This window comes from Eulemur rufifrons, chromosome 6, assembly GCF_041146395.1.
Source record: "Eulemur rufifrons isolate Redbay chromosome 6, OSU_ERuf_1, whole genome shotgun sequence".
In the NCBI taxonomy this organism is placed as follows: Eukaryota; Metazoa; Chordata; class Mammalia; order Primates; family Lemuridae; genus Eulemur; species Eulemur rufifrons.
The window spans coordinates 86077746-86092182 of NC_090988.1; the positions used below are offsets into that span (position 1 = coordinate 86077746).

The following is a 14437-nucleotide window of genomic DNA, read 5'->3' on the forward strand; positions in this document are numbered from 1 at the left end:
CCTCAACACTTCCATCCTTTTCTTCCTCCCCCACTAATTATTATGAAACAAATCCTAGATAACATATCATTTGAAAACCAAATGTCTTAGAATGTATATACAAATAATGACTCTTTCTTTATAAATTAACTATATACCATAATCATGCCTAATAAAATTTAAAAATTATTCCTCAATATCATCAAATATCCAGTCCATGTTCAAATTTATCTGACTGTCCCATAGAGTAAATCTACAATGACTTGTTCAAATCAGAATTTACATAAGGTCTGAATGGTTGATATGTCCTTTAAGTTACTTTTAACGTGCAGTTTCCTTCCTCCCCCCACTTTTTTTTTTTCACTTTTTCAAAGAAGCTAGGTGGTAGGTGTTGTAGAGTTTTCCATTGTCTGTGTAAGTCAATGTGTTATCATTTAACATGTTCTTCTGTCCCCTCTATTTTCTGCACATTGATAGTTGGATCTAGAGACTCAATCAGGATCAACTGACATTTTGTCAAGAATATCTCATAGGCCATGTGTACCTCCATCTGAAGATGTATATTGTAGGCCGTCTTCCTTTGTATAAAGTTAGCAGCCATTGATGATCACTGCCTAGATCCATTATTTCACCTGACTTTGCAAATTCTGCAATCTCTCTTCATTTATTAGCTAAAATGCTTTGATAAATAAAACTTACTATTCAGTAACTACTTACTGGTTATTCTCAGGTATAGTTCCTAAAGGAAAATGAACATAAATACGTAGTTCTTTCTCCTAATTTATCAGTTTTAAAAATAATGATTTAGTTCCTAGAATCCCCCAAGGATAATCAATAAGACTTTTACTTATAGTATCATTATGAAATCATGGATTTAAATGTATTTTATTTATGCAATCTATTTCTGTGATTTTTATTAATGTTCAATTATCCTACATTTAGCCATTAGAAGCCTCTTCAAGTTGGTTCTTGAGTCCTTTTGATGCAACCCTAGAAGTCTTTAATAGCTTTCTTTTTACTGTATGACAAGATGCATTTTAATATTTTTAAGTTATTCTGCAAATATGACACACCCATTTTTGGAAAATTAGGGGAAAATATTAGGACAAACAAAATAAAAATGACCCCTAAGTCACCTCTCAAAAATCAATCATGTTTTTATTTCATTTTATCATCTTCTATGTATGCATATATCTTACAAAATTAAAAATGTACATATTTTACTATGTCTTATTATCAGATTTATTTATGACAGTGGAAAACAACCTAATAGTACAATAATAGGGTATCTGATAAAAAAAAATAGTGCATCCATATGATAGCATATAATACAGCCATTAAAATAATATAGCAAATAAAATGATATGTGAATATACCTATGAAAACATAATAAAAATTAAGCACTCTTGATTAACATTTCTGAATTATGCTCCAGGAAAGGATCAATTCTTACTCATGGTAACAATATATGAGTGTCCATTTCCATGAAGACTCACCAGGACAAAAGATTATTAATTTTTAGTTTAAGTCTGAATTTTCCTAGCTGCATTTTAAAGTATTCTATGGACTTTTGGGTAGCCACTTCTGGGGCCAAACCTCCAATCAGCATAAGTCTTCTATTCCAGGGGATTATGTCCCTTCCTTCTGAACCCACTACCACAACCTGTCATTTCTGGTGTTGCTTCTGCCACACTCTGTGACCATGTTTATAATCATTCCTAATTTCACTTAATTTTTAAGCAGCAAAGCATTACCATGTCAGAGTTTTTAATACCTACTTTCAACTGGTCTTAAAAGCACATTTTGCTGCTTCATTTTTGGTCACTTGTTATGTTGGGTGAGATGGAGGGAAGGACAAACCTGAGTCACTGCAAATCAGGCACAGCAGCCAATATAAGAATCAGAACAGGTGCCAGCAAGCTACTGACTAATGTGTGGTATGTTTAGAGTCTGTGACAATAAACAGTGAATGAAGAGTCCTTCACAGTGAAGTAACTGTAAGATGGAATGACAAATGTTAAACTCGAAACTGTCAGCATCTGAATTTGAGTTCTCAGGCTGTGTCCACACTAGAATAAATTATGTAATGATGCAAATTTTATTATCTATCCCTCTTCTTCCACCTACAAAGTTTATACATCAACTTCAAGTTAAAGTCTTCAATGCTGGATTTTATGAGAACTGAAAAAGCGAGCTGTTTCTTCTCTCTCTCTCTCCCAAACTCCCCATTATGCGTGATGGGCCCAACAGAGGACAGTAAATAAATTCCACTGGAGGAAGAAAGACTACCATCCAAGAATCAGGAGGCTTATTTCCACATTAGATATTATAAAGAAGAGGTATAACCATCATTTTCTCTTCTCTGATTGGTGGATTCAAGATGAAATTTGGCTCAGTTTGAGGAGACAAATCATCACGATCCTCTTGGCTCTCCACAATTAAACTAGCTTGTTTGATTAATTAATCAAGGAATCAGATGTTTTTACATACTGCTTCCCAAGCACTAGGAAATCAGGTCCCTGACTCCGATAGTTAAATGGTAAGAGAGCTGCCTCTGGAGTCAGGTTCAGGTTTTGCTGTATAGCTAGATAATTCTGGGTAAGATGCATACTAAATGTCAGTTTCACCATTTATAAAATAAGGATAGTAATAGTTCCTATCTCATCATGATATGGAGGATTAAATAAGACAGGGCTCAAGGATACATGAACCTTATCTACAAGTATTATTGAGGAAGAGAAGGTTAAAGGTATTCAGGACTTCAGGTTTGGTTTAAAGGGTTGTTTTAGCAATTTTGTTTTATGGATCAGAAATAGCCTGATCTTGTACCTCTATCATAGGATAGGAATAATTTATTATATCAAACTCTTACTAATGCTTGATTCCATGACAGGGAAGAGAATTGCTGAGCCCTCATCTGCAACACCATGAAGTCTAAGACATAACAATTGAAAAACTGAGATAAATACATAACCAGCCTTCTACTCTCAGCATCCTAACAATGCCCCAGCACCTGTCTTCCAGTCTTCTACACTTTCCCATGTTCCTGTATCATGAAACCAAATAGGGACAGAGCCTTATAAGCTTTCAAGTCTTATGAAAATAGGAACCCTTTAAAATATTTACATGTACGCTTTTACCAAATATCTTTTTGGAAAAATTGCTCAGGTATGAGTTTAGCATTTGCGTTCTTCTCTCTCTGGCAACTTCTGTCTCCTCAAACCAGTTCTGCTTACTTACTCCACATCAAGGGAGAAGAATTACAGAGTATCACAAAGACACTCTATTGAGGATAGAGTCAAGACCATCAAACATGAAAGAAAAAAATATTATTTTTAATAAATTAAAGAAAAACACTAATGATGTGTTCTGCTAGTATTTATGTGTGCGTGTGTGTGTGTGTGTGTGTGTGTGCGTGCATGCATGTATCTGTCTTTCTTCTAAGGAAAAGATATGTAAATAATGAAAGATGAACTGTTTCCTCCTTATTTCTTTTCCTATAAACTTCAGACAGATCATAAAAATAATATTAGCAAACTAAATTCAGCAACATATCAAAAGGATTATATAAGGGATCAAGTAGGATTTCTTAGTCTGTTCAGACTGCTATGACAAAATGCCTTAGACTGGTTCATTTATAAACAACAGAAATTTATTGCTCACAGTTCTGGAAGCTGGGAAGTCCAAGATTAAGGCACCAGCAGATTTGGTAACTGAGGAGGACCTGTTCCTCATAGATGGCACCCTCTATGTGTCCTCACATGGTGGAAAAGTCAAACATGCTACCCAAGCCTTGTTTTATAAGCACACTAATTCCATTCATGAGGGCAGAACCCTTGTGACCTAATCATCCTTTAAAGGCCCCACCTCTTAATACCATCACATTGGGAATTAGGTTCCAACATATGAATTTGTAGGGAACACTAACATTCAGACCATAGCAACAAGTGAAGATCTAGTGGGATTTATACCAGGAATGCAAGGTTGGTATAACGTGAAAATCATCCAATGTGATAAACTATACAAATAGAATAAAGAAGAAAAACCACATGATCATCTCAATAAATGTAGAAAATACATTTGAAAAGTTGAAGATTTAATACTGTTAAGATGGCAATATTCCCCCAAATTGATCTACAGATTAAACACAATTCCTACCAAACCTCAGCTGAATTATTTTTCAGAAATTGACAAGCTTATCTTAAAACTTATGTACAAATGTAAGAGACCTAGAATAGTTAAAACAATCTCTGGAGAAAAAAGAAAAAAAAAGTTGGTCTCTCACACTTCTCAATTTCAAAACTTATTAGAAGTCTACAGTAATCAAGATAACCATATGGTACTGGCATAAGGGCAGACATATATTTTAGTAGACTAGAACTGAGAATCCAGAAATAAATTCTCACAATTATGATTTATAATTACAATTATTGATTTTTGACTAGGGTGCCAAGACAATTCAATGAAGAATTGTATTTTCAAGAAATGATGCTGGGACCACTGTTATATACATATGCAAAAAGAATAACTTTGAACCTCTACCTTATATCACATATGAAAATTAATACAAAATGGACAGAAACCTACCTGTGTAAGCTAAAACTATAAGACTCTTAGAAAAAATATGAGGAAATCTTCATAACCTTGAGTTAGTCAAAGCCTTTGTAGACATGAGGGCAAAAACACAAGTGACCAAAGAAAAAAGAGGTAATTTGGACTCTATCAAAATAGGAAACTTTTGCCCTTCAAAGGACACATCCAATAAACACATAACAATATAAGAAAGAAAGGGGCCGGGCGCGGTGGCTCACGCCTGTAATCCTAGCACTCTGGGAGGCCGAGGTGGGCGGATCGTTTGAGCTCAGGAGTTCGAGACCAGCCTAAGCAAGAGCGAGACCCCACCTCTACTAAAAAAATAGAAAGAAATTATATGGACAGCTAAAAATATATATAGAAAAAATTAGCCGGGCATGGTGGCGCATGCCTGTAGTCCTAGCTACTCGGGAGGCTGAGACAGGAGGATCGCTTGAGCTCAGGAGTTTGAGGTTGCTGTGAGCTAGGCTGACGCCACGGCACTCACTCTAGCCTGGGCAACAGAGTGAGACTCTGTCTCAAAAAAAAAAAAAAAAGAATATAAGAAAGAAAGAAAGTAAAAATATAATCCATGAAACGGTAGAACATGTTTGGAAATTGTATGCCTGATAAAGGACTTGTGTGTGGAATACACAAAAAACTCTTACAACTTAATAACAAAAGACAAGCCACTTAAGCTGTAAATGGGAATAGGAACTAAATGGATATTTCTTTTTTTTTTTTTTTTTTTTTTGAGACAGAGTCTCACTCTGTTGCCCGGGCTAGAGTGAGTGCCGTGGCTTCAGCCTAGCTCACAGCAACCTCAAACTCCTGGGCTCAAGCGATCCTCCTGCCTCAGCCTCCCGAGTAGCTGGGACTACAGGCATGCGCCACCATGCCCGGCTAATTTTTTGTATATATATATTTTAGTTGTCCATATAATTTCTTTCTATTTTTAGTAGAGACGGGGTCTCACTCTTGCTCAGGCTGGTCTCGAACTCCTGACCTCGAGTGATCCACCCGCCTCGGCCTCCCAGAGTGCTAGGATTACAGGCGTGAGCCACCGCGCCCGGCCAATATTTCTTTAGAGAAGATATATAAATGCCAATAAATGCATGAAAACATGTTCAATATCACTCGCTTTGGGGGAAGCACAAATAAAAACCCTAATTAGATATCAGTTCACATACACTAGGATGGCTATAATGATAATTAAAAAAAAGACAAATAGTAACAAATGTTGGTGAGGATGTACAGAAATTTGAACCTTCATACACTGGTGATAGTACTATAAAATGCTTCACCCACTTTGGAAAAAAGCCAGGCAGTTTCTTAATGGGAGTAACACTAATTGGGTGTCTGGCAGATGTGGGCCGGGGAGGGGATGGGTGTATCCCTACATAATGAGTGCGATGCGCACTGTCTGGGGAATGGACATGCTTGAAGCTCTGACTTGGCAGGGGGGCAAGGGCAATATACATAACCTAAACTTTTGTACCCCCATAATATGCTGAAATAAAAAAAAATATATGAACGTAGAGTTACCATATTATTCACCAATTCTATTCCTAGATATAAACCCACCATAAATGAAAATATATATACACAAAAACTTGTATACTAATGTTTATTCACAATAGCTAAAAATTAGAAACAACCCATCATTCATAAACTAATGAATGGAGTAAATAAAATGCAGTATATCTCCACAATAGTATATTATTCACCAATAAAAATGAATGAAGTATTGGTATGTGCTATAACATGGATTAACCTTAAAGATAGTACTCAAAGTGAAAGAAGACAATCACAAAGACCACATATTATATACTTCCATTTATATGAAATGTCCAAAATAGGCAAAAACCACAGAGACATAAAGTAGATTAATAGTTGCCGAGGGTTGCGGAAAGAGAGGAAATAAGAAGTGATGCTAATGGGTAAGCTGTTTCTTTTTGGGGTGATAAAAATATTCAAAAATTGATTTTAGTGATGGTTGCAAAATTCCGTGACTATACTAAAAATCATTGGATTTATGGTATGCAATTTATATCTAAATAAATCTGTGAAAAAAAAATTAAGCATGAGTCTTTGACTTATGAACCTCCAGGATGAGACAACAGGTCATTCCCTCCCTTACATTATTTTACAAAGTTTGTTTCTGACATCTGAAGACACAAATGATATTTTCCTATGGGGAAATCTATTCTTTTCAGAAATTTTTTACCCAACCTAGTGTTAACAGGAAAAAAAAAAAACAACTCTGTAAAATGATTTAAGGAGGTTTATTCCAAGCCAATATAAATGACTGCAGCCCAGGGAAAACAGTCTCAGGAGGTCTTGAGAAAATGCACCCAAGGCGGCTGAATTACAATTTGGTTTTATACATTTTAGGGAGATAGGAATTGCAGGTAAAATCATAAATCATCAATTCATGGAAGGTATACATTGGTTTGGCCAGAAAAGGCAGGGCATCTCAAAACAGGGGCTTACAGGTGGATTTAAAGAATCTGTAATTAACACTTAGTTAAAGGAATAAAGCTTTTTCTAAAAGCTTTGAGTCAGTAGAAAGAAATATTTTAACTTAAGATAAAGAAGTCTGTTAATCATACAGCAAGCCACAACTTACTGACTTAAAACTGACCCTGGAGTAAAGGGGGACCATTTATCCTGTGGTTGATAATTTGAGCTCAGGAACTTCTTGGTTGGGCACTAAGGGTGACTGTAAGAGGAAAAGAGAAAAGGTGTTTGTGTAATAGATTGAGAGAAGGTTGGGGGATGGGTAAGCCTTTGATGTGGAGAGATAAAGGCAGTAAACATGAGAAGATAAGGGAGTTTGAAAGAGGTAGGCAGAAGGGAAAAAACCCCAGGAGACCAGAGCAGGAAAAGTGATCCAAGAGGGGAAACTCTGGTAAGTATGTGCTAGGGGTGCCACAGCACTACTTAGTGTCCTTGACAACCAACTAGATAAGCCTGCACCTGTGCCCAGACATCCTTTGTGGAAGAACTTTTGTCTGTCCACACCAAGCCCTCACCAATTAGTCACCTATGGACAAAAGCAATACCCAGTCCACATCGGGAGATAATTCTGCCACTATTTTGATGCCTCTTGAGGATGCCTCCCTGAGTCTGGTACTTGAGGTAGGATTAAGAATAAATAAAATATTTTGGCTCTCTGGTCCTCCCGTTCGACAGACAGCCGCATCTTCTCGCGCAGCGCCAGCACCGTCTCCAAGACACCATGGTGAAAGTGAAGGCCGGAATAAACGGCTTTGGCTGTATCGGGCGCCTGGTCACCAGGGCTGCTTTTAACTCTGGCGAAAGTGGATATTGTCGCCATCAATAACCCTTCATTGACCTCAACTACATGGTCTACATGTTCCAGTACGACTCCACCCACGGCAAGTTCCATGGCACGGTCAAGGCAGAGAACGGGAAGCTTGTCATCAATGGCCATCCCATAACTATCTTCCAGGAGTGAGATCCCACCAGAATCAAATGGGGTGAAGCGGATGATGATTACGTTGTGGAGTCCACTGGCGTCTTCACCACCCTGGAGAAGGCCAGGGCTCACCTAGATGGGGGTGCCAAAAGGGTCATCATCTCTGCCCCCTCTGCTGACGCCCCCATGTTTGTGATGGGCGTGAACCACGACAAGTATCAAAACAACCTCACCATTGTCAGCAATGCCTCCTGCACCACCAACTGCTTAGCCCCCCTGGCCAAGGTCATCCATGACAACTTTGGCATCGTGGAGGGACTTATGACCACAGTCCATACCATCACCGCCACCCAGAAGACCGTGGATGGCCCCTCTGGGAAGATGTGGCGTGATGGCCATGGGGCTCTCCAGAACATCATCCCTGCGTCAACTGGTGCCGCCAAGGCCATGGGCAAGGTCATCCCCGAGCTGAACGGGAAGCTCACTGGCATGGCCTTCTGCGTCCCCACTGCCAACGTGTCGGTGGTGGACCTGACCTGATGTCTGGAGAAGCCGGCCAAGTATGATGACATCAAGAAGGTGGTGAAGCAGGCGGCTGATGGCCCCTCAAGAGCATCCTGGGCTACACTGAGCACCAGGTTGTCTCCTCCGACTTCAACAGTGACACCCACTCTTCCACCTTTGATGCTGGGGCTGGCATCGCCCTCAACGACCACTTCGTAAAGCTCATTGCCTGGTACGACAATGAATTTGGCTACAGCAACAGGGTGGTGGACCTCATGGCCCACATGGCCACCAAGGAGTAAGAGCCCTGGACCACCAGCCCCAGCCAGAGCACAGAGGAAGAGAGAGGCCTCAGCTGCTGGGGTGTCCCTGCCTACTCAGTCCCCATCTCACTGAGAATCTCCCCTCCTCAAGACACAGTTTCCATGCCACAGCCCCTGAAGAATGGGAGGGGCCTAGGGAGCCCCACCTTGTCATGTACCATCAATAAAGTTCCCTGTGCTCGGCCAAAAAAAATAAAATAAAATAAAATAAAACAAAATATTTTATGAAGGAATCCTACCATTTATCAAAACGCCTATTGAATGCAAGGCACTTTTGGTTCTTGCTCTGGGAGGTGAATGCCATTTCCATTTTATAAGTATGTAAGCTCAAGTCTCTGAAAGAGCAAATGTCTGGCTCAGCATCGTTGCTCATAATGACAGAGAAAATCTCACATTTTCATCTTCAAACTTACAAGACTGGCTTGTGAAACATATTGTGATATTATTCTTTCTTAGTTGGTTGATACATTTCTTTGGAAGGGTGAATGAGCAGTAAAGGCACCACTAGGAAAAAGTGCAAAATATGACTTTGTAGGTAACAAGGTAACATAGCTCACAATAGGTGCAAAATACATATCAACTGAAGCAAGAGAATTGGACACAGAACTGTATAAAAAACTTCTGATCAGCCTGACTGTTGTAATCAGAAGCCTTTTGCAGCTCACAAATACCTTGGAATCCCCATCTCTTTGCTAATGTTAAATAATATGATGACATCATTCTGCCTTGGTGTCTAATCCTAGCAACACCCCCACAGATAACCCAATTCCAGATAACACCCAAGGTGAAATTCTATCACTAGTTTCACTAATAATGAAAGCCATACATAGTAGCTATAAATTGCCAGGGACCCTGGGGCAGGCTGGAAGGAGATATTTTAATAGCTTTAGGTAATTACCAGCACAGATATTTGCCATAATAGGAAATGGAAGAAGCTGGATCTCAGTTACACTCAGACAGTAAGAGGGCTAATCCTCCTTTCCTATAGGCATCTATCAGCAATTTAGACAGTATCACAGGAAACATTAGAAGATCAAATCAACCTAGTCAAAAAATCCCAAGTTGTAAGGCTGAGTGAAGTTGAATATCAGAATAAACTAAAGGTTCATATTGCCCCAGAGGAAAAATAAATGACTACTTTTTTCTCCACTCACTAATTCATTTAATAAACATAATTATCAAGATAGCAGTTTGATGCTATGAGTCCTAAAAGAAACTGCTTTGAGAGGACTTACGGGAGATATCTTAACTCCTTAAATGAGACTCAAAAGCATCCTATTTGGAATTACACACATAGGCCATACCTTTAAATAAAAGAATATGAATAGTTAATTTAAAAAATAATCCCTCAGTATCAGTCAAATGGGAAACAAGCACATTTTTATTTGCCATTGCCTCTCCAGGAGATGATATGGAATGCAAGATGAAAACTGTAGTTCTTTTAGCTCCTGTTCATCAATGAGCTCCCCTGAGCTAATTTCTTATTACTTTACCCAATGTGGCTGGGTACTGCTTCTGATATTATGCCCTATTTCTGTCTGTGTCCAAGCATTTAGCTCAGTGTATCCACCTGGAGTTCTACTACAGAACAGGGGAAAGGGCAGCTTAATTTCCAAATTAAATCAGATCCCAATTCATTTAGTGTAAAGATCACCAAACCTTCATGTTTTTAAATCCAATGGGCAGCTCCTGGTCCTTGAAACATATTTTTCACTTGACTTCTAGGATTCCACACCTCTTTGCTTTCCTCCTACCTTTCTGGCTCTCAGAATCCTTTACTGATTTCCCCCCATCAATCTGCCCTCTAAATTTTGAAATATTCTAGGTCTCATCTGTTGAGCTTATCTTTTCTATTTGCATTTGTTTCATTGGTAATCTCATCCAGTCTCATAGTTTTTAATGCCATTTATATATTGATGACTCAGAGACGGATTTCTCCAGCCCTGGTCTACTATTTCCTGAACAGCAGACTCAATTATCCTACTGCCTACTCAACATCTTCATTTGGATGGCTAATAGGCATCTGAAATTTAAGATATATGTATATACATATCTATACATCCATATCCATTTCTCTATCTAGCCATCTATTTCTACAAATGTGCGATCTTCCACTCTTAATCTATTCCTTCTCATATCTCCATCACAGTAAATGTCAACCCTATCCTTCTAGTAGTTCGGGGAAAAAACCTTGGAATCATCTTCATTTAATTTCTTTCTCTTACACTCCAAAATCAACCTAGCAATAAATCTTGATAAATTATCTTTTAAAGTATACCTAGAAACCTATCACATTTTACTACCCCACTACTACCATCCTTGTCCAAGCCACTAACCTGCTTACCCAGAGTAGCCTATCACAGCTCCCTATTTACTTTGCTCCCCTATATTTTGTCCTCAGTAAAGCAACTAGAGTAATACATTTTAAAAGTAAGTCAATTTATATAATTCATCTATTCAAAACCTGCCAGTGGTTTTCTACCTCACACAGAGTAAACACCAAAATCCTTAGAATGAATGGCTTAGGCATCTTTAAATAATATGCTTCCTCTCCCATGCCTAACACACAACCCTACTGGACTCTGGCCTCATCTCACTGGCTCACTCCACTCTAGCACAATGGCTCCTTACACAGTCTGGCTTCATTTCAAAGCTCTGCACTTGCTGTTTCCTCTATCCAAAATGTTCTTTCCCTGCATTCTCACCTCCTTCAGTTCTTAGATTAAAATGTTGCCTCCTCTGTGAGATCTCTGGCCACTCTATTTTACATCATCCGCCCAGAATTACCTATAACTTTTCTATGCTTTGTTTTTCATTTTTCTTCCTAACACTTATCACTATTTGGCATACCATATATTTTATTCTTTTGTTACATTGTCTGTCTCCTCTCATGCGTGCACTCTGCTTGAGTTGGAAGTTTTTATCTCTTTAATTGAAGGCTGTACCACAGTTCCTAAAGTAGTGAGTGTCAGATCCAAAATAGGCGCCCCATGACTACATTTTGAATAAATGAATTAATTCCTCCTACACTTACCCTCTTCATATTGAATGGCATGAGATATTTACTTCATGACTGAGGGTCAAATAACCATAGTAGCCCATGTCTTCTAAAATCATCCAGTCCAGTGACTTTCCTTCTAACAGTTAAGAAGGCTGAGATATGAGGCAGAATCATGTCTCTTGTTTCTTACTCTGAGTGCTTTCTAATAATGGGTCTGTGTTATAATCTACAGTCCATCAATGCTACGGGGCCTCCCATTTCCTGCAAGAGAATTTTCATGCTATTTTGTTCCTATAATGATGACAATGAAGATGATAATGATGACAATGATGATGAAATAGCACTAGCTAATATCTATTGAATGTTTACTAGTCATCAGGTATTAGACTAAGAATTTCTCATACGTTATTTTATTTAATTCCACAAAAAAATCTATGAGGTAGCTGCTATTATTAATCCTTTTTAATAGATTATTTAGCAATAATTTTTTATTGCTAAAAAATTAGCAATATCAAGCAGTATGAAAGAGTTCACACAGCTAATTAGTAGCAGGGTTTGGTCTGAGGTCTGGCTGACTTCAGAATCTAAGATCCTGGCCTCTATACTACACTGCCTCCCTCAAGTCTCTGCCTCTACTATACCTGGCTTCATCCCAACACTGAGTTTCCTTTGGTGGACCAAATGATGGCCACCATGAAGCAGCAGCACCAATGAAAGGCCTAGATGATTGGTATTTCAAGGTCCTTTGGGTTGTAAGGGCAAGGTTCCTCTCTATAAACAAGAACAAAAATGACTGCAATTTTTCATTTAAAGTCATGCATCTGGATCTAAGCATAGTGGAATGAACTGTTATGAAACTTTTGATAGCAGCCTAGTTCCTAATATTGGCCAAGAAATCAGAAGGGAAATACGGATTCACTGAAACTCTTGATGCAAACGTGTGTTCTCTTCTGGTTTATTAAAAAAAAATAAATAATTACATGTAATCCTTTAAAAGTTCCTGCCAGCTGGAATTGGCTAAATTAATTACCTTACAAAGAAAGTTTGAAAAAAATATTTAATGAATTAAATTCCTGTTTCATTCAAAGGTTCATCAGTTTACTCACATGGGCAAAACATGTACTAATATTAGCGTCTCATGAATCAAAATCTGGTAGACTTGGTTTTAATCCTGGTTCCAACACTTATCAGATGTAGGTATTAAGGATGATTTTTAGCCATGACAGACTTCAGTTTATCCATTTTACGTGGGAATAGTGTTACCTCTCTCTCATATGTTTTGAAGACTGAATGATTTATATACAAAAGAGCTCTGCACAATGGCTAACATGTAATAAGTTATCAACAATGGTTAGTTTACAATTAGGGTATCTAAATAAGTATATGATTTAGTAAAGTGTAATATCATTTGTTAAAGGAATTTCAAGAGAATTTTATAAACATTGCCATATTGTAAACAACAAACCTTACTATTATAGGTTCTCTTAGATCATATGGGTGTTGTAATATTAAAGCTTAGAAGTAATATAGTGAAGTCCTAGACAGTGAAGTCCCCTACACATCATTATCAGAATCTGAAAACGATTCTCCATGTGTATGGTTACACACTTCAGCACGTGGTGTTGAAGCAAATAACCAAGTCAGAGAGTCTCATAAAGAACAGTGTTCTGAAAGAGAAAGAAATGCCTGATTATTAAATATATGATGTAGTGGGTTTGTAAAATATCAGCTTGGCTAGGATGAGCTACATTTCCAAAAACCCGTTTCCTTCCTGTATGTTTCTGGTTGGATGGGGGAAGTACAAGAGAAATTCTTGTGAGAGATTTAGGGGGTAGATGGGAAGCAACAGCCATTTTGTAACATTTTTCTCTTTATACAAAATGCCATGTAGTTTTTTCAATGCATACATATCTCTAAGTACTTGTGTCACTGTTGCATTTGCATTTCCCTTTTATTCCACATGGCATTCTTAATATTTTCACTGCTTTGTGGTTTTTTCTTCTCAAGGACTCTCTTAGCCCTTTGTGTTTGGAGGGCTGTCCAGGATCAAACATCTAATAAGTAGCCAATCATTAAAATACCTGATTTTGAAACTGATCTAGCCCAATCACCACAACTCAATTAAAAGCACCCATCAATACCATAACTGGAGTGGGGAGAATGCATGTGCATCAAGTTTCTATGCTGAGATAATCCTGTGTCCCAGAGCACACACAAAAACCCAGTCATTTTATAGCTCATAAAACAATTGACTTGCTGACTTGCCTTGTTGGCACAAGGCAGCAGCCAGGCTCACAAATCCTCTGCCTTTCCCTGGATCTTCCCTCAGTGTCTCTGCTTCCTGGGCAGGTGAGTGTTTTGCATCATGGCAAAATCCCCAGCTTCTCCAGGACACCCACATCTCTAAGATGAGGCACAAGAACTATGTAGGTTTCAATTTATCTTCATGGGCTGCAGCTCATGCTCATAGATTCCAGCTGTTCTTGCTCTCCCCTCTTTATACCCAACTTCCATTCCCAACTGTTTATACTGTGGATTTCAAAACCCAGAATTAAACACAAAAAATAATAACCTTTCAGAGACCACTGAACTAGTTTCCACAGTTGCATAAAGTCC

At 38.3% G+C, this 14437-nt stretch overlaps 1 pseudogene; it reads left to right on the forward strand.

Annotated features, from left to right (window-relative positions):
* The first annotated feature begins 7741 nt into the window (after positions 1 to 7741).
* Positions 7742 to 9004, forward strand: LOC138384352 (glyceraldehyde-3-phosphate dehydrogenase pseudogene; annotated as a pseudogene).
* The last annotated feature ends 5433 nt before the right edge of the window (positions 9005 to 14437 follow it).